We start from the raw sequence: 18,177 nt of genomic DNA, 5'->3' as shown, positions 1-18,177 counted from the left end.
ATTTAATGTTTGTTTTATGTAGTTGAGTACACTGTTATTTGGTGCATATATATTTATGATTGTTATCTCTTCCTCTTGGATTGTTCCCTTAGCCAGTGTGTAGTGACCTTCTTTGTCTCTTTTGATCAGTCTTGGCTTGAAGTACACTGTTTCTGGAATCAGAATAGCTACTCTTGCTTTTTTCTTGGGGGGAGGGGTCCTGTTGCATGGAATATTGTTCATTTTTTGACTTTCAGTCATGAATTTCTTTTTGAGTTAAATGTGTTTCTTGTATGCAGCATATTGTTGGATCTTGTTTCTTGATCAATTTTCCCAATCTGTTCCTTTTGATTGATGAATTGAGAACATTCACATTGATGGTTATAACTGATAGGTATTGACTTACTTATCCTTGTCATTACATTATTTTCCTATTGTTGGTTCCATTTCTTTCCCTTCTGTTTAATTTCTCACCTTACCTAATGGATTCATTCTATTGGGATTTTTGGAATTGTTATCTTCACTTTATTTTTCTAGGATATCCTTGAGAATTTTTTTGGAATGGTGGTTCGGTGGTCATGATTTTCTTCAGGTGCTCTTCATCATGGAAATATCTTATTTCTACATCAATTTTGAAAGATAGTTTTGCAGGATACATCAATCTGAGTTGGAGGTTTTTTTCTTTTTGGGCTTGAAACACTTCACTCCAAGCTCTCTTTGACTTTAGGGTTTATAGAATTCTGCTGTAACTCTGATGGATTTTCCTTTATAGATGGTTTGTTTTTTTTCTCTAACAGCTTTTAAGATTCTGTTCTTATGTTGAACTTCTGGAATCTTGAGTATTAGATGCCTTGATGGAGTTTTTTTCTGATCATGGCTATTTAGAGTTCTGTGTGCTTCCCTTATCTCTGTATCAAATTCTTTTTCCGTGCTTGGAAAATTTTCTATTACTCATGTAAAAAACCGGTCTTTTTTTCCCTTTATGCTATCTTGTAATTTTTTACTGATTCCAATTAATCTTAGATTAGTCTTCTTTGCATCAACTAGCAGCTTCTGAATTAATTTTTCAGCATTTGTTGTTTTTAAGGAATCTCTCATTTGTTGCTCATCAACCTCAACCATGTCTTCTAGATCTGATTTTTCTGTACTCATATTGCTTGAGTCTGCTATCTGTACTGTCAATAGAATTTTTAATGTCCTGGATTTCTACTTGAGACTGTTTTATGAAATTCAGGTCTTTTCTATTTGAGCCATTCATGATTTCCATGCCTTTCCTTAGCTCCTCTATTTTTTTTTATCTGTATCTACTCTAGATACAATAATCATTTCTTTTTTTATGGTCATCACCTCTCTAATTATCTCTGCAAGTATATCTGCTTTGAGTTCACCAAGAGTGTTAGTCATCTGTTTTGTTACTTCTGCTGCTACCATTTCAGAAATTTCAGCGGTGTAGCTTTTGATTTCTTCCCCCTGATCCACACCCTGGATTTGCTTTGGAGGAGTTGGGAGCTGTTGGGGACATTTTGCTTCCATGTTTTCTCAGTTTTGATTTTGATTTTGATTTTGATTTTGATTTTTTGTATTGAGGCTTGCAAATTGCTTATGGTGGGTAGCTTTATTGCTAGTATTGAGACCTCTTTAGGTAATGACTACTTTTCTGTGATGTCTTCTAAGTGTACTTAACTATTGGTCTTTGAGTCTGTTCCAGGATCCTACCACCTCTGTTTATTAGGGATGAAAGGTTGTAGTCTGTTTGGCCTAGTGCCCAGTTTTTTGTTAATGGACTGTAGTATTGTTTATGATTGCCAGACGATCCAGGTATTGTCATACAAGGAAAACAAACTGATTGAAGCTACTATGTCACCTTGGCTAAAGTAGTACAATCAGCATTAACAACAGCAAGTACAAACTGGATAATGACAAACTATAACACTTTGCTACCTTTAACCATGGGAACAAGATCTATAGTTACAGAAAAAACTCTAAGAAAAATCTGATAATTATGTACAGTAAATATCTACTCAATAGAGTAATTGTACACCCTTTCACAATAAACCAGTATTCAGCCATAGTAAGATGTAGTTAACTAACTACAGATTCATAAGGCTATGGGTATGGAAGCATGAAGAAAAAAAAATAGATTGTGAAAAATAAAGCAATAGAAGATGTGAAGAGTGTGGTAAGATTGATATAAAAGGTCCTATTAAGGAGTAAAGGAAAATTAGTAGTATTAGATAATAGTATCAGGAAAAATCAAGAAAAGAATATAATAGGGAATAGAGACTAAAATAGAGCAAAAGAAAATAAGTAAAACTACTAAGGAAACAAGTTGAAAGAGAGTTAGCAAGAAAAGAAGAGAGATTTTAAAAAGCAAAACCTATTCAAACAAATACAACAAAGAAATATTTTTTTAAGGGAGGGCAAGAAAATGGGTGGTTGCTGGGATTGGTGGCACACACCTATAATCCCAGCACTCAGCAGGTTGAAGCAGAAGAATCACCATGATTTTGGGGCCAGCCTGGACTACACAGTGAGTTTAAGGCCAGCTTGACTACATAGTGAGTCTCTGAAGAAAGAAAGAAAGAATGAAAGAAAGAAAGAAAGAGAAAATTGGTGGTAAAGCTCCAAATTTCACCAAAAGAAAAAAATAGTAAAAGTTAAAAGTGTACCAGTAGAGGAGCAAGGAGTAAAAATCGGGGGGGGGGAAAAGGAGTAAAAATTAGGTTAAATGATGAGAAAAGAGAAGAAGAAAAAAAAAAAAGAAAGGGAGGAAAAAAAGAGTTCCTACATGTCTCCAGAAAAGTGTATTTTTTTTTCCAGGGCCTGGAGTCTTTAATCTTAGAAATCACATTTCTCTTTTCCCCTTTTCTTTGTGTGGAGGTTTCTCCATTCAAGGGTACCCTTCTCTGTAAATCACTGTTTGTAGCAACTGTCTAAGCTGGGCTTCAGCCTAAGAAATGTGTGGGGCATTGTATTCTGAGGCTCCTGGTGTGGATTCCTGGTGGTTGGAGACCAGCAGTTGATATCTGATATATATTCCTGTGTCTGGGACCAGCTGCAGACTCTAGGTGGAGGCTTGTGTTGGCCTGGGATGCCCAGGGGAGGTCCAGGTGCACCCAGGCCTAATGTGGGGAGATTCTGACAGCCTCAGTGAGGGCATAGGGTGCTGGGTGGTGTCTCATGGGCATCCAGAGCAATCATAAGATTGAACTTTAGGCCTTGCTACTAACCAGGCAGAGGACTGGCCTAATGCTCTGGGTAGGGACTCTGCCCAGACTCTGGCAATGTGCAGAGTGGAGACTGCTGCACCCAGGGTGGGGGCAATGCACCTGATGCTGAATGGGTACTCTTGCAGGCCAGGTGGACCAGAGACTCACATGAGATTTGAGGTCCCCATGGAAACCCTGGTTGCCCAGGACTAGAGATAGACATCAGACAATTTCTGGCTTGTTGTATCAGTCAGTGCTTACTAGAGATATAGATTTAATGCAAGATATACAAATAAATAAAAATTTACAAGATTGGCTTACAATGGCCAACTGCAGAGTCAGGTGTGGAAAGTGAAAAAGGGCTGTCTGTGCATTGGAGATCCAAAAGATCCAATCAAAGGCTGGATGCTCACTGTAGTGTCCTCTGTGACTCAGTATCGGGAGGCCACATGGTCTGTGATGGAAGGCTGAAAAGTCTGCACTGGAAGATAAGAGAGGATGTCCAAGGTGAAGGTGAAGACTAGAGCTCCTCCAAAGAAACAGAAGTGAGACTTCCTTCTTTGGTTCCCTTCTATACCATTCAGGCAACAATCCTACCCAGGATGGGTCTTCTGTCTTCAGTAAAGCCCTTCAACTACACCCAGAACCATGCTGATGCAATTTAGTTGGCTGTTTCTTACTCAAGTTGACACAATCAGTTAACTATCATACTGGTCTACAGTGGTCGCTGGGCCATGGAAGCTGGAAGTGGGCTCTAATGAGCCCAGGGTTCTCTGGGTATGGACTCAAACCAGACCAGTGATAATACTGTGTGCTGAGTGAATGTCCTGGTTGATGTGGGACAAACTTGAGGCACTCAGCAGTGACTTGTGCATGCATAGGGTCCAATATGGATAATCCTGACACAGGCAGCATTTGCTTGTTTCTCCTCTTGGAGTCTGAAATTGGGCAGGTGAAGGGAGTCTCTCCTATGTCTCTATACATGTTTTAATGCACACATGTTGACAGAGTTAAAGCCAGCAGACACCCTGGAATCTTGTTCTGCCCTTAACCAGCATCCCAATTCTATGAAATATTTACTTCTCTTTTTATTATTTTATATGCTATTTGGAAACTTTAAAATTTAGTGCTTTTATTTCTTTTATTTTGGAGATGAATCCTGTTTTAGTCAGCTTTCTCATTGCTGGACACAATAAATGATACCCACAATTTAAAGAAATAGAGGTTTAAGTTAGGTCATGTTTTAAGGATATTCAGTCCATGCTCGGCTGGACCCAAAACAGAAACATCATGGTGGAAAGGCATGGTAGTGCACTTAGTATATGGCAGCTGGGAAGTGTAGCAGGGGAACAGTGCCAGCAAGGAGGAGAGAAGAGGTCAGATATAGGCGCAAAAGCCATGCCTCCATAATCTTCCAAGACATGCCCAGAAGTATGCTCCCCTAATCCTCTGGATGTATCCCAAAGCCAATCAAGCTGACACTCCACTCAAAGCACTATAAATTCTACTTGGAAGTAGTGTATTTTGGGGGTATATTTCTGGGGTTATCAGATATTCTCTAAGGGATTATCAGATATTCTCTCAAAGATTTACTTTAAATGAGTTTTACAACAAATGTAAATGTGTTAGAGAACAGTTAGAAGTTTAATTAAGTTTTCCAGTTCAGTTTGTAGCTGAGAAAGAGAGATGTTAACGGGCTGCGGATGTAGCTCAGAGTGCCGTGCCTGCCTCGCAGGCACAAAGTCCTGAGTTGGATCCCCAGTAACAGAAAAAAAAAAAGAGCGATATTATTGTGACCCAAATGTCTTCTTCTTTTCTCCACAACACAGTCACAGTTAGAAAAGAAACTTAGAAAACAGGAAAGTGATGTGCTTCCTTTATATGGATGTTGTCAGCATTTTAAAACTTAGGTCATCATATCAATCTGTAAAGGCACCATGTTGACCAGCCAACATGTTGTCTGATGAGACTTTACAGCCACATATATATATATATATATATATATATATACACATATATACACACACACACACACACACATTCATTCCCAAGTATAAAATACATTTTAAATATTTCTTCCAAACTATCCTCCCAAGGAATGTGTAACTCTGAAAAACTACTGCCATAAATTTCCTTCCTTCCTTTCCTTTTCCCATTTTCTCCCCCCACCATCTTTCTTTCTGTTGGGGATTGAACCTAGGACTTCTGCATGTGCTCTACTACTAAGCTACACCCTACTACTATAAATTTTTAGAGCAAAATTCCTAAATTCTGCTACAGATCAACAACATTATTCTAAAAGCAAAACTAAATGAGTGTCATTATTATATCATTGACGGGGGACTCACAAAATCTCAGATGCAGTAAGATTCAATAGAGAAAAGATTTTCTTTGATAAAGCAAAATCTGATCAAACTAATTGTTGAACACTTCTGAGAAGGGTACATGATTACTAAACATGTTGGGTTAACCCATACTTTACCCCCTTTTGTGTTGGGATGAGGATCACCAAAAGAGAAAGAATGTCTATTTTGCATACTATATGTTTGTTTGTTGTTTTAAAGGAAGCTGAAGCTGTGGTGGTGTATATTTCAAGTTGGATGAAAATGTCGAATCTGTCTCTCCCCTTATTTCCTTCCTCATTTCTTAAGAGATTGAAATCAGCTGATGGGTGCTATTGGGCTATGAATAAAGTTTCAAGGCCTGATGAGATGGTTAGCTGGCAATTCTCAAAGAAAGTATTATTTATTTAACCAGCTAGGATGTGCTGGTAATCTCTGTCTACATTCAGTCTTGACCTGAATGTGGCATTGATCCACCCTGTCCTTCTGGCATGGGGTAGGACTGGAGGATTCCAGTAGACTCATGATATTGAGATAAATGTCCCTAACTTTCCGGTCAAAGGAATTTTGGATGAGGAGGAATGATTCACTGAAAATACATAGGACAAATGGCAGTATTCAGAAAGGCAAAACAGTTTGTAACCTGCCAATCAGAAAAAAGTGATTCTCTCAAAATGGGGAAAATCATTAACCATAATGAAGAACTTTACTAACATAACAATTAGAATTTTGGCATCAGTGGATCACTTAGTGGATATATCTCTCCACTGTGTAAATGGCATAAGTACATAGTTTATCCGTAAGGAGTTCACAGAAAAAAATATTCCCTGTCTTAAAGAGGAGTCAAGCTTTCATTTTCTTTTTTATTTGTAGCTTGCCTGTGAGTATGACAGGAAGATTTAGCCTTTGCAGAATATTCTTCTGGACTTGATTCATTCTGTGCTATGACTAATAGCTTTTTCTTATAACCACATCAAGAATTGAAATTGCTTTAGGAAACAGCATTCCACATCTCTAGTGAATTGCTTATCTTTCCTGAAGCAGAGTATATTGCTTATACTGTCATTCTTATGTATTTTCTGATGTAATAGAGCTACTGAGGTTATCGGTTACTTTAGACTGTTTGATGAGTATTGTAGACCACTTTAAAGAATGCTGTGCAAAACATCTGTATCAGATTCATTTCAGCCAAAAGTTGAACATGTGTATGTGGGGCTCTGAATGAGGTTAGCAGACAAACCTATTTTGCTGCCTTCTCTGAGTTAATCAAAGTGAAAATTTGCAAGCCAAAGCACAAACATTTTTATGTACAGGTAATACACAAAGCTTGGGGCTTCTGGAAACTCTGGTTAGTTGTGAGCAAGGAAAAAGTGATGGGACTTGAGAAGACCTTAAGAAAGTTCCAGAGCCTTTCATTTCAATAGGCAACTCTTGCTGTCTGAACACTTGTAGCAACAGAGGCTTCCACAGTTGTTCTCTGTGCCTCTCAGGTTGGCTTTGCCTTTTGACTTGCAGCATTAATTCATGTCTTAATCCCAGAACCACAGATAGCAAAGAGAAGATGGACCCCCACAGGAGACTTAGACAATTCAGACTCTTAGACAGGATTGTATAGCTCAGTGCAAAATGAAAATGCTGGGCCCTTTGTTCAAAACTTACTAAAAACTTTGGAGCTTGTGATATTAGAGCTTTGAATCATGCACAAGACCCTTCTAGGCATGGGTCCATTGTGACTGCACAGGTTATTTTCCCCCAACCCCTAAAAAGCTTGGCTTTTTGGTCTGGAAATATAAAGACAGAGAGGGATTTGCTTTCAATCTACACAGTTTGGAAAGCAATAATAGAGTGGACAAAGTTTGTTTGTGGCATCTTAGAATATTTATATGTTAAATAACGTTTATTTTATTCAGAGAACTGTAGCTGGATATCTGGTATCTTGGAAATTAAAGTGTTAACTTTGAAAACTTAGTACAAAAGTTAGTGCCCAGGTTTATTTTATAAACTTTCCTGCAACTACGTCTTTTTGGGTGTTTTTTTGCCAACAGAACTAGATTTACCCATTGACGTCAAAGTACATAGTAAAATTTCCAGGTTCCCACAAAGATATTCTGTCTCCCAAATATGTCCCCCACTGAGGTTCCAAGGTAGGTAGGGTTAGCATGAACTCCTTTATGACACAGCAGAAACAGCTCTTTGCTTGAAGAGTCACATTGGGTTAATCCAAGAGTTTCTTGTTTGTGCCAGCCTTGGGGCTGGGTTGAACTATGGAAGCATCAACAATGCACTCTCAAAGACTCAGTCTGGGTATGAATGAAATTATTGAACTCTTTGTTTCAGAAGCATATCAAGAGGTTGAGATAGGAGTAAATGTTGCATGTATTGATTCAGACCTGGGTTGTTTTCCTTAGAGCTTCGGAGTGAAGATACTCACAACACTTAGAAGAGATGAGAAAACCCTGCATCACAAGATTTGGTGTGTGGCAGTGGTTGTGCCCTGTGACTTCTCATGGTTTATTTACTAGAAATTGTGTTTCTAATTTGACCTCTGGCTAACTAGTTTCACATAACTGGTCAGCTTTTAATGAATGGACTATGACAATGGGGAAGAAACATTAATTTAACAATGACATCCCTGAAGGAATATTCTAGAGCAGTGGTGGCAAGCCTATGGCGGGTTGTTTGTTATCACTGAAAGCTCTAAAAGGTAGTAAAAGAATGTTACCTGGTTCTTTTTATCATAACACAAAATGTTAAGCAAAAGTAAAAATATAATAGATAAAAATTAAAATGCAACAGAGAAAATTCTTCAGTCTTTAAATTTCCATAAGGACAGAGGAGACACCATACAACAGGCACACCCAGAATGTTTGTTTCTCAACAGAGTAGTTCCAGAGACAGCAGCCTTTCTGTATTTATGAAATTTAGCATTTAAGGAACGGCTCATAAACAACTTCATTTACATAACCTTCTGTATGCCTAAGAAACTTGGTATATATCATTCCACTTAGCTATAAGAAAAATTTGGCTCAAAATCAAACATTTCACTAAAAATATTCCTCAGTGTTTGTAAAATGATTCTGCAAGGTATTAATAGTTGTTCCATGATAGTTCAGTGCTTTGAAAAATACCTGATTTTATCAAGCATCACAGAAGATTAGGAAACTAGAAGTATATAGTAAAAATTCTGGATGCATATAATTGAAGCCTTTTTATTTGTCTTCTCCCCTTTTGTCCTCCAGAAGAGTTAGAGGGTCCTCTGGCTCTCAATTCTGACAATAAGAAAAGCTGCATTCAAAAAGCAGATAAAAGCTATAGCACTGTAGATATCTGCAAGTTAGTGTGGTACATATTTGAGGGACAGAGTGTTTTCATGGTGTCCCTGCAATCTTACTATGTATGTAGATGTCAAGTCTGCCTCTGAAAAAGCACACAAAAGGATGTAGCTGCAGGAGAGCTTGCTAAACAAACCTGGCTACTGAATGTTGCATTTAATCTTTCAAGTTAACATTTTAATTTCCAAGATATCAATTATCCAACTGAAGTTTGACTAAAATAAGTGTTATATTAGGGTTATTCTATATTATGTAGAGACTGAAAGAGGTGACTATCCTAAGTTAATTTGAAAATAGGTTCACAATAATATAGAACAAGCCTTCTTTTCAAGTATGATCAGGACTGGTAATTGCTTAATTAATCCCAGAATTCATTAACATATTGAATCATTTCAAAATAATACATATGCATAGTAAGCATTATATCTTAATTTTTTAAATTAATGTACATTCATTAGACAATATTTTTATTATGGAATTCTCTTCTTATTGAGTTCACTACATAAAAAACCACTTTGCTATCCTTATATAAACAACATTCATAATACACTTTTTATGATTAATAATTTATTCAACTTAAAAATGAAGCTATAATCAAAAAGTACTTCCAAAGCCATTAAAAATACTTCTAGGCTTTTATGAATTTTCTCCAATTTTTTTCACAATTGCCTTACTCCACTTAGCTTCAGAGCTTGTCTTTTTGATGATATAATTGTATTAATCTATGGATTTTAACTTAATCTTCCTAGAAAAAATTATCTTTTTCAATTAGTGGTTTATATAACAGAAACTAATATCTGAACTTAAAATACTGAGTAAAAATGACATAAACAGGCTTTCTCACAAATGTCAAGAACACTTGCTAAGCAAACATACTGAGCAGTATTGGTTTCCAAGCTGCAGACTTTTAGCATGCTATCAATACACTGGTACGTTTTACAGAGGTCATCATTTTGGGCTGTAAATTGGTTAAATGGAGGTCATTAAGAGCACTCTTAGTATAGTAAAAACTCATGGTTTTCTAATGCTCAATTGGCCTTGATATTATGGCATCCTCAACTCCTTCTGGCCTTTCCACTGTATTCTGAGAATTTCCAGGGATATGTTCAATGTGATTACAAATGAATCCTTTAATTTTCCTTAAACATCCTGGGCATCAGTTGCTCTAAGCCTCATGAAGGCAACATCCTTTAGATGGCAACAAGTAAGAGCCATTGTTGTTGTTGTGGGGAAGAAATTTCATTCCCTACATGTAACCAGCCCTTTAAGGTCTTCCCTCCCTTTGTTCCTCCCTTCATCTCTCTGTCTCTTCCTTCCTTTACTTCTTCCATATTTTGAATCAAACATAACATAAGCATATAGGAGCCAGCACCTCAGCCACATTTTCAGTGTTAACAGGATATACTGTTAATCACTCCTTTCCCTCTGACATTTGAGGCAATTAACAAGGGTAAACCTTACATATCGGGCCCTCTGTTCTCTTAGGAGGAATTCTTTCCCAAGAGACATCTAAGTGCTTCATGAGAAGGAAATCCTGATGAGTCCAGTGCCCCAATCTACCAGACATTGCCTAGACATGGGCCCAAAGCTCAGACATTTCTCAACTCTCCATATTATATCTTGCCTCTGTGTTCCTTCTTCATTATTAGCTGCAGCTGTAACAGTGTTGGTACTATTTATTATATGTGCTGAATACCATCCCTAAGCACTCTATAAGTATTATTTCATTTAATCCTCATAATATATAAGGATGTACTATTATTATTCCATTTTTTAAGAAGGGAAACTAAAGTCCAGGGAATAAGACATACAAATAGTAAGTGATGAAGTAAAGGCTGGAATTGGCTCTTTAATCACTATCTCTACTGTGTCCAAGAAAGAGAACACAGAACCCTCATGAATCATGGCTCATACGGGACAGAGTAGGCCCACAGAGGCTGTGAAAAGGCAATAACCTGGCTCCTAGAGACATTTCTGTTTGTCCTTTACTCTGTCCAGTTTTATGGCCTCTCCAGGATGATGCTGTGAAGAAAGCAAGGATGTCTCTGAGAAGGAGTTAAAAAGTGGACTAACATCATGGTAGTAGCTGCAATTCTCACTTCCTTGAGTGTGTCAATGTGGAAGATGGTAATAGGCGTGTTTGACAACTCTGTGATAATTCAGTGACATCTACTTATTCTGTTTCTGTACTTGCAGGAAACAGAGTATGCTTAATCTTACCCTAGGTCAGGACAAAAAAGAACTGGAAGGGAGGGTCTCTTTTCCTTTTATAATTTTCTTGTTACTTGAAATGACATGACCTCCTTTTAGAGAAAACTTGTTTTAGATCAAAAGGTTTTTGTCAAAGATCACTTTTTAAGGGTAACTTCTTCAACATGATGTGTAAGCTATAGTGAAGCACATATAAGTAATTAGGCATTGTTCTGATTCTTCCTGTAGCAACTTATTAAACTTTTGGGATCTCACTTAGAATTAGTATCTTTGACTTTGCACTGCACCAATTCTTAAAATTTTTAAAGTACAGAAACAGAAATCCTCTTTTTTCAAACTGAGGCAAAAGGAAGTGGTTTGAATTAAAATCAACATTTCTTAACATTGACTTCAAAGCTCTTTCTGTTATATTGCATTGCCTTCTATGCAACTGATCAGTGGATTAATGAATTTCTATAAATATGGAGGCTGAAATGCCCAGAATGCCGTTGAAAGAAGAGATTATTGTTCCTTACTGAGTTTTGTTTTGTTGTTCTGCTTAAAGGAATCACTCAAAAATGACAGGAACCTCTGTTATGCTTCTGTGTTCCCTCCATTGTATAATTGTAGTTTGAATTACATATCTCCCAGTACTCCTAGCAGGTTAAGACGATTTGGTACATGGAAGAAAAGGTACAGATTTTTTTTAAGGGGAAGGGGTTTATTTCACTTACAGTTTGTAGAGGTCTCAGTCCATAGTTGGCTGGCTCCAAGGTAGGGTGGATGGCAGACCGTCATTGCAGAGAAGAAACAACATGGCATGCACAAGGTAGCAAAAGCAACGAGAGAGTTTAACGGTGTCTCTCTTCCCCTTTTATCTTATTCAGACCTCTAGGATTAGGGTAGTGCTAAACCACTCACTCACATGTAGTGGTTCAGTAATCAAACGCCCATAATCCCATCATCACACATATCAGCTTCATCTACCTCTGACTGAATGAGGCTTTGGGGGGACATCCAGACCCAAACCATAACATTCTTCCCCTGGCCCTCCAAAGACTCATGTATATTCCTTTATACAAAAGGCATTTAGTCAATCTTTAAGAGTTACCAAAGTCCGAGGTCCTGGGATTTAGCTCAGTGGTTTCGCCGCCTGCTGCTCAAGTGCAAGGACCGGACTTTGATTCCAGGTACCAAAATAAATAAATAAATAAAAAGAGTTGCCAAAGTCCTAACAGTTTCAGCATTACTGAAAAGTCCAAATCCAAAGTTTCCTCTCAGATTTAAAGCAAACTCTTGGTTGTAAGCCCTTGTACAAAGGAAAAGAAAATTAAACACTTTCAGCATTCAATGGCACAAGATAGACATTTCTGTTCCAAAAGTTACAAACAAGGGGGGGGATACAAAGGACTTGGACCAAAGCAAGTTGAAAATCCAGTAGGGCAAACATTAAGTCCCACAGTTCCACTTCAAGCATCTGAGATAATCTGTGGCAAGTTGTGAATTCTAAATGGGTTGGGTGGCAATTTTCCTGTGGCACTGAGGGTTGTTGTAGCTCTCATGGCTTCTCTCTTGGGCTAGCTCTGCTCCCTCCTTGCAGTTTTACTCAAATGATCCAGGCTCCTGGCTTCTCCAAACCTCTGGGGTCTCTATGCACCTTTGGCTTCACACACTGCCCTCTCAGGGGCACACTGGCCGGCCTCCCAGACCTTCTTCTGAAGTCTGGGTGGAAACCTTCCTAACTCTACAACTCTTGCATTCTACATGCACCTAAAACTAGTGCCACATGGATGATGCCAAGGTTTGCTTCCAGCTGTAGCAGTAGTAGCCAGTTTTCCCTCTCTCAGCTATAGAAGCCCAGTGCTTATGAACTAAATCACAAGGAACAACTTTCCTAGGACACTATTATTCTGGAACATGGTGCTTTGTGGCTTTCTTCTCAAAGCAAAATCTCTCACCTTTACAACTCTGAAACTGCAAAGGGTGGAGTCCTGCTGCTTCCCATGATGCCCTCAGGCCTTTTTTTTCCTATTCTCCTGATCCTTCTCAGCAATCAAGATCTCTGCTCTATCTTTGCAGTCCACAACTTTACTGGAACTTCGTTTCCAGCCAAACTTAAAACATTTTAAAATCATTCTGCTGAGCTCTTTGCTCTTGATTCTCCACTTAGATCTGGCTAAAAGCCCCCAGTAGTCACCATGCCACCACCTCAATATTCAACTGACTTGAAATTTCTTCTGCAAGATTAATTAGTCCACCACCCCTAGTCTCAGTCTCAGGCAGTCTCTGGGCACAAAATGCAGACAAATATTCTGCCAAGCCATAACACACATCATCTGGAGTCCAGCAGCCAATGCAGTCCTTCTCAGCAGAAACCTTCTGAGCCAGGTCTTTACCGGGTTTCTGGTCTTCTGAGCTCTGACCAGAATCTCCCATACAGAACAGCCTAGGGCATTCTAATGCTACTTGTGTAGCTGACATCTCTGAATTTTTCCTAACTCTTCCCCTTCCCACCAGCCATTTCCAAAGGCTCTTGAGCCACATGGTCAGGTAATGTCACAGCAACAACCCCACTTCTCTGTACCAAATTTCTGTGTTAGTTACTTTTCCCATGTTGCTGAGACAAAATATCCAACACCCAAAGTTGAAGGGGAAAAGGTTTAGTTGGCTTACAGTTTGTAGAGGTTTCAGTCCATAATCAGTTGGCTCCAAGGCAGGGTGGCAAAGGGGCAACAGTTCATGGTAGCAGAAGCAACAAAAGCAACAAGAACTGACGCAGATTAAATAAAATGAAGCTGGAGGCAAATCATGGTAATCCTTTAATAGGTATGGTAATTTAAAATTTCCATGCTCTAAATGATCGTTTTCTCAAAAAATCTTTACTGTTCATTTGCACTATTAATTTCAGTTTATAGCTCCATTTGACAAGTAGGTATTTTAGTAAACTTATCAAAGAAAATGGCAGCAATTTAACTACCATCCCCAAAATGCTAATAGTCGAAGCACAGCATAACCTTATCAGAAGCAATTGAAGACCATTACTGAAAATCAAATATGCACCTTAATTCAGTTGTATCAGATGTCAGTTAATTTGGTAGACTATTAGAAAAGCTGGAATATATTTCTCAAAAGGATTTATTTGTGCAGATTGGAGTAGCTGAAACTGGAAGGTTCTTAGTAATAGTTTTTTAATTTCTACTTTATGAGCTGCTGGGTGCTATAATAACAGCTATATTCAGACACAGAATGCTTAAATAATTTGCTCAGAAACTCAGAAATGTAAAGCAAGTCAGATTTGGAGCCCGGTAGACCCTGGGCAAGATGCATGTTCACTACCATGCTTCTACCTCCTTTCCACAAAGCAAGTCAGTGGCTTTGGCATAAAGTATTCTTGGATTCAAAACTGGGCTCCACTACTCAGGAGCTATGTAATCTTGACAAATTAATTTATAACTTTGATTCCTCTTTATTAGAAGAGAGAACACTAGTGTTACTCTCATGGGTTTGGGGGGGGGCGAAGTTTATGTGAAATGATATGTATTTAATACAATGCTTGACATCTCATAAGAACTTAACAAATGTTAACCTTTATTATATTAATCTTATTATTATGACTTATTATTAATCTTATTATTAGGACTTAAAAATAAGAAAATATATTACTGAACCCAAGTAGCTTTCAATTTAATTGTGGCCTGAACTATGTATGTCAGTGCAGCTTAATAAGAATCAAGAACAAAGGCATAAAGAACAAAACCCTGTGATTTGAAAATGCTCAGAGAAAGCACTGGTATGTGTGTGTATGCCATTCATACCTACTTTCAGCAATAGGAAGAAATGATAAATCTTAAATTTTTGACATATGAACTTTCTAACTTTTCATTTGTCCTGTTGTTACAGTCCATTTAGAAGGGCAAGCAATTTCATGCATTTTGCCATGTATCATTTTTAGCTCTTCCACTTAGCATTAAACTAAAATCAGAACAGTATTCATACACTCTCAAATTAGATAGGTCCTTTTCAATAATTGTCATATTTCAAAATTTTTATAAACCATTTCTATTCTCAAGTCCTCCAACAATTGCACAGAAAGAGATGACTATTTTGATATTTATAATTGCTTCTAAGTAGATGAAAATTTCATAGAAGGAAATATGAGCACCAGTGCATTAAAGAGAATATATATTGCTAATTTGTTTTATTAATTGGTGCTACTTTGGGAGTTGATTTTGTCATGCACTTCTGATAAGAGCACCTCATCAGCCTCAGAATTCTTGATCTAGGTCACTTTTCTAAACTGTCAATGTCAGTTGCCTTGCTTAGTTAACTGAAGCAATAAGAGTGCACAGATTTGATGACTAAACATGTTTATGTTATGGCTATACCTCGTGAATGAATAATTTTTTGTTTTCTGTCTTGGAGTTCAACTATAAATTCATAAGTACCGTGTATTTCAAAACAAAAAAAGATTAAGGAATCTATAACATATGAAAAAGTTTCTTTTAACCCAGCAAATAACAAAACACTTATGAATGCATGGTTCATTTTTCAAGAAATTGATTCATCACAATAAATAAAAATCCTTAATGTGCATTCTTACGTTTGGAAAATAGATGGGAGTGTGATTTTGATATCATTATAGCTGCTTTCTTCCATTATGTAATCTTTCCTCATCTCTATTCTTTGTGATAGTCTAAAATGTTTCTAGTTTTCTATAAAACCACTTGGAGTGGATTAGATAAAAGAGATGCTGATTAACGTAAGTACCAGTAGCTCATTGTTTATGGTGCCACCCTGTGGACTTGATGCATTACTGCTGCTCATACAGCAGGGACTGCGGGGCCCAATGAGGTCAAATCTGAAGCGTAAAAAGTGTAAACAGGGTGGGTGAGGTGGCTCATGCCTGTAATCTCAGCACTGGAGAGGCTGAGATAGGAAGATCGCTGTAAGTTTGAGGCCATCCTGGACTGCATAGTGAGCTCAAGGCCAGACTAAACTACACACCAAGATCCTGTCTCAAAAAACAAAAACAAACAAACTAAAAACAAAAAGTATATCCTTAGTATTTGTAATTATTTGTGTTCAAATTAATTGTGTCAGAAATTATTTGTTAGAAAATTGAGGTAAAGACAAACTATAGTTAAAAATGAGAAATGGAACAAATTATCTCTGAATTATTTAATGTTGCCAAAGGGAAAATATGTGTTTTACAAAGGCTTGCTTTAAAACTACATTTTTTAGGATCAGTCCTATAGTATAAAAAGAAGTAGCACTGCACTTAAGGTTTTCTTTTGGCTATCAAGAAGTTACATTTTTTCAGCACTTCTAGATGGTAAGAAATTAGGTGCTTGAAATTTCATCTTGTTGAATTATAAAATACTTAACCCATCCCTCTTTTCTTCTTAATTTTTCTTTCTCTGAGCACATTAGTATATGATTCTTCTTGCCACAGATTTCTCTCACAGGAGGTCATTAAGTGCATTTGAATGAATATGGATCAATATATCACTGAAGAATAAATAAATAAATAAAAGTGCTCTGTGCCCCGCTAGCCTGCATTCTGTATCCAGTCCTATTTTTATTTCTTATGTTAACTAATTTGAAGCCTGTTTTAGGGGTACCTATGATTGCAGTGTTGCGAGATCAGACTATCATAGTATGTTCTGACTTGGGCCTTAATATACGTCATTTTTATAAAGCATAGGAAGAAGCAGAAATGAATGGGTAGTGTCTGAGTATTATCTTGCAATATAAAAGTGGGGTTAAAATCAAGGTCACAGAAGAGAAAACTGGGCAATATGAAGAATAAGATCCTGTATTACTAATTAAAGACATTTAAGGAGGAAAAACAAAGAAAACACCTGAAAACAATTCATTTTGATGATAAGTGTGTAACATACTCATTTAAGTTTCATTGAAGAGCCATTTTCTTCCATTCGTGATGAGTACAGTTGAGATTATTATGCCATTGACAGTCCCGAGTAAGAGTATATGTTCTTTTCTGTGATGTACACTTTTACAGGCCTAGTTGCAAAGGCCTACTTTCCTTGTCTCAAGACCAAGAAACTACAGGATGACAGAGAAGTCAATATCCAGCTATTCTAGATTCATCTAAGAGCAGAAAGGAAACACTTAAGTTCATACCTAGGTCCTTACGTGGAAAAGACTGAGTACTTTCTCTTAAAGTGAATAAGAAACAAAAGGAATCACTAGTGGAGATACCACAGTTTTAAAATACTTTATATACGATATTAACCTATCTCTTGCAAAATGTCTCCACAAAGATAATTTAGTAAACAAGATTGGTATGCATTGAGTTGTATTCTAACTATACCCTGAAAAGGAATTAGTTGAGACCCTAACTACCAGTACCTCAAAATGTGACCTTATTTGGACCTAGGTTCTATAAAGAGATAATCAAGTCAAAAATGAGGTCATTAGGTCAGGCCTTACTCCAGTGTGACTGGTGTCCTTTATAAAGGGTGAATTTGGATGCAGAGACAGACAAGCGCAGAGGAAAGACTATGTGAAGCAGTATAGGGGATGCTATGTAAAGATTGGAGACATGGTGCCACGAGCCAAGAAATGTCTGGGGCTACCAGAAGCTGGAGAGGCAAGGCAGGATGCTGGCCCTACAGGCTGCGGAGGGAGCATGGCCCTTCTGACACTGATTTCAGACTCCACCCTCCGGAACTGTGAGATAATACATTTCAGTCCACCTGAGCCACGTGGTTTGTGGTACTCTGTAGAGCAGACCTAGAAAAATAATACAATAAATATTGAGCTTGTACTTGCTGCCATTCCCTAAAATGAGCACTTCATGAGCACTGCCTTACTTCACACCAACCTTGGAAAGTCTATTCTTATCTTCTCGAGGTATGAACTGATGAGGGTGAAAACTTACTGAGGTTAAGTGATCTGCCCAAGGTCACATAAGTTGTCAATGAAGGAGCTAAGATGTAAGCTAAAGTCTATTTAATGCTAGATTCTGCTCTGTGGTCCGTGTGTTTGTGTGTGTGTGTGTGTGTGTGTGTGTGTGTGTGTGTATGTGTGTGTGTGTAGAAATCTGGTTCTACTTAACTGGATTACTCAGGGTCATAGCCGCATTCATGCCATCATCCTATC

The 18,177-nt window shown here is 37.7% G+C and overlaps 1 protein-coding gene and 1 long non-coding RNA gene across 9 annotated transcripts in view; one reads left to right on the top strand and one right to left on the bottom strand.

The window, feature by feature from the left end:
- Positions 1–12,240, bottom strand: part of LOC147829977 (uncharacterized) — a 53,197-nt gene extending 40,957 nt beyond the window's left edge. The window contains exons 1-2 of one of the 6 annotated variants that reach the window (XR_015447288.1): positions 11,787–12,229; positions 3,510–3,669 (exon numbers count right to left, since the gene is read on the bottom strand). This is a non-coding gene — a long non-coding RNA (uncharacterized LOC147829977). Of the gene's footprint in view, positions 1–3,509; positions 3,670–11,786 lie in introns of all 6 variants that reach the window. The other 5 variants (XR_015447289.1, XR_015447307.1, XR_015447296.1 and 2 more) reach the window with 5 other exon arrangements.
- Positions 1–18,177, top strand: part of Pde11a (phosphodiesterase 11A) — a 514,960-nt gene that overhangs the window by 119,042 nt on the left and 377,741 nt on the right. The gene's annotated exons all lie outside the window — the stretch shown is intronic.

This window comes from Heterocephalus glaber, unplaced genomic scaffold, assembly GCF_053883595.1.
Source record: "Heterocephalus glaber isolate CG9 unplaced genomic scaffold, H.glaber_assembly_v1.0 deba00000347, whole genome shotgun sequence".
NCBI classification, from domain to species: Eukaryota; Metazoa; Chordata; class Mammalia; order Rodentia; family Bathyergidae; genus Heterocephalus; species Heterocephalus glaber.
Note: the sequence above shows the minus strand (reverse complement) of the source record. Positions and strands in the feature narration are given on the sequence as shown.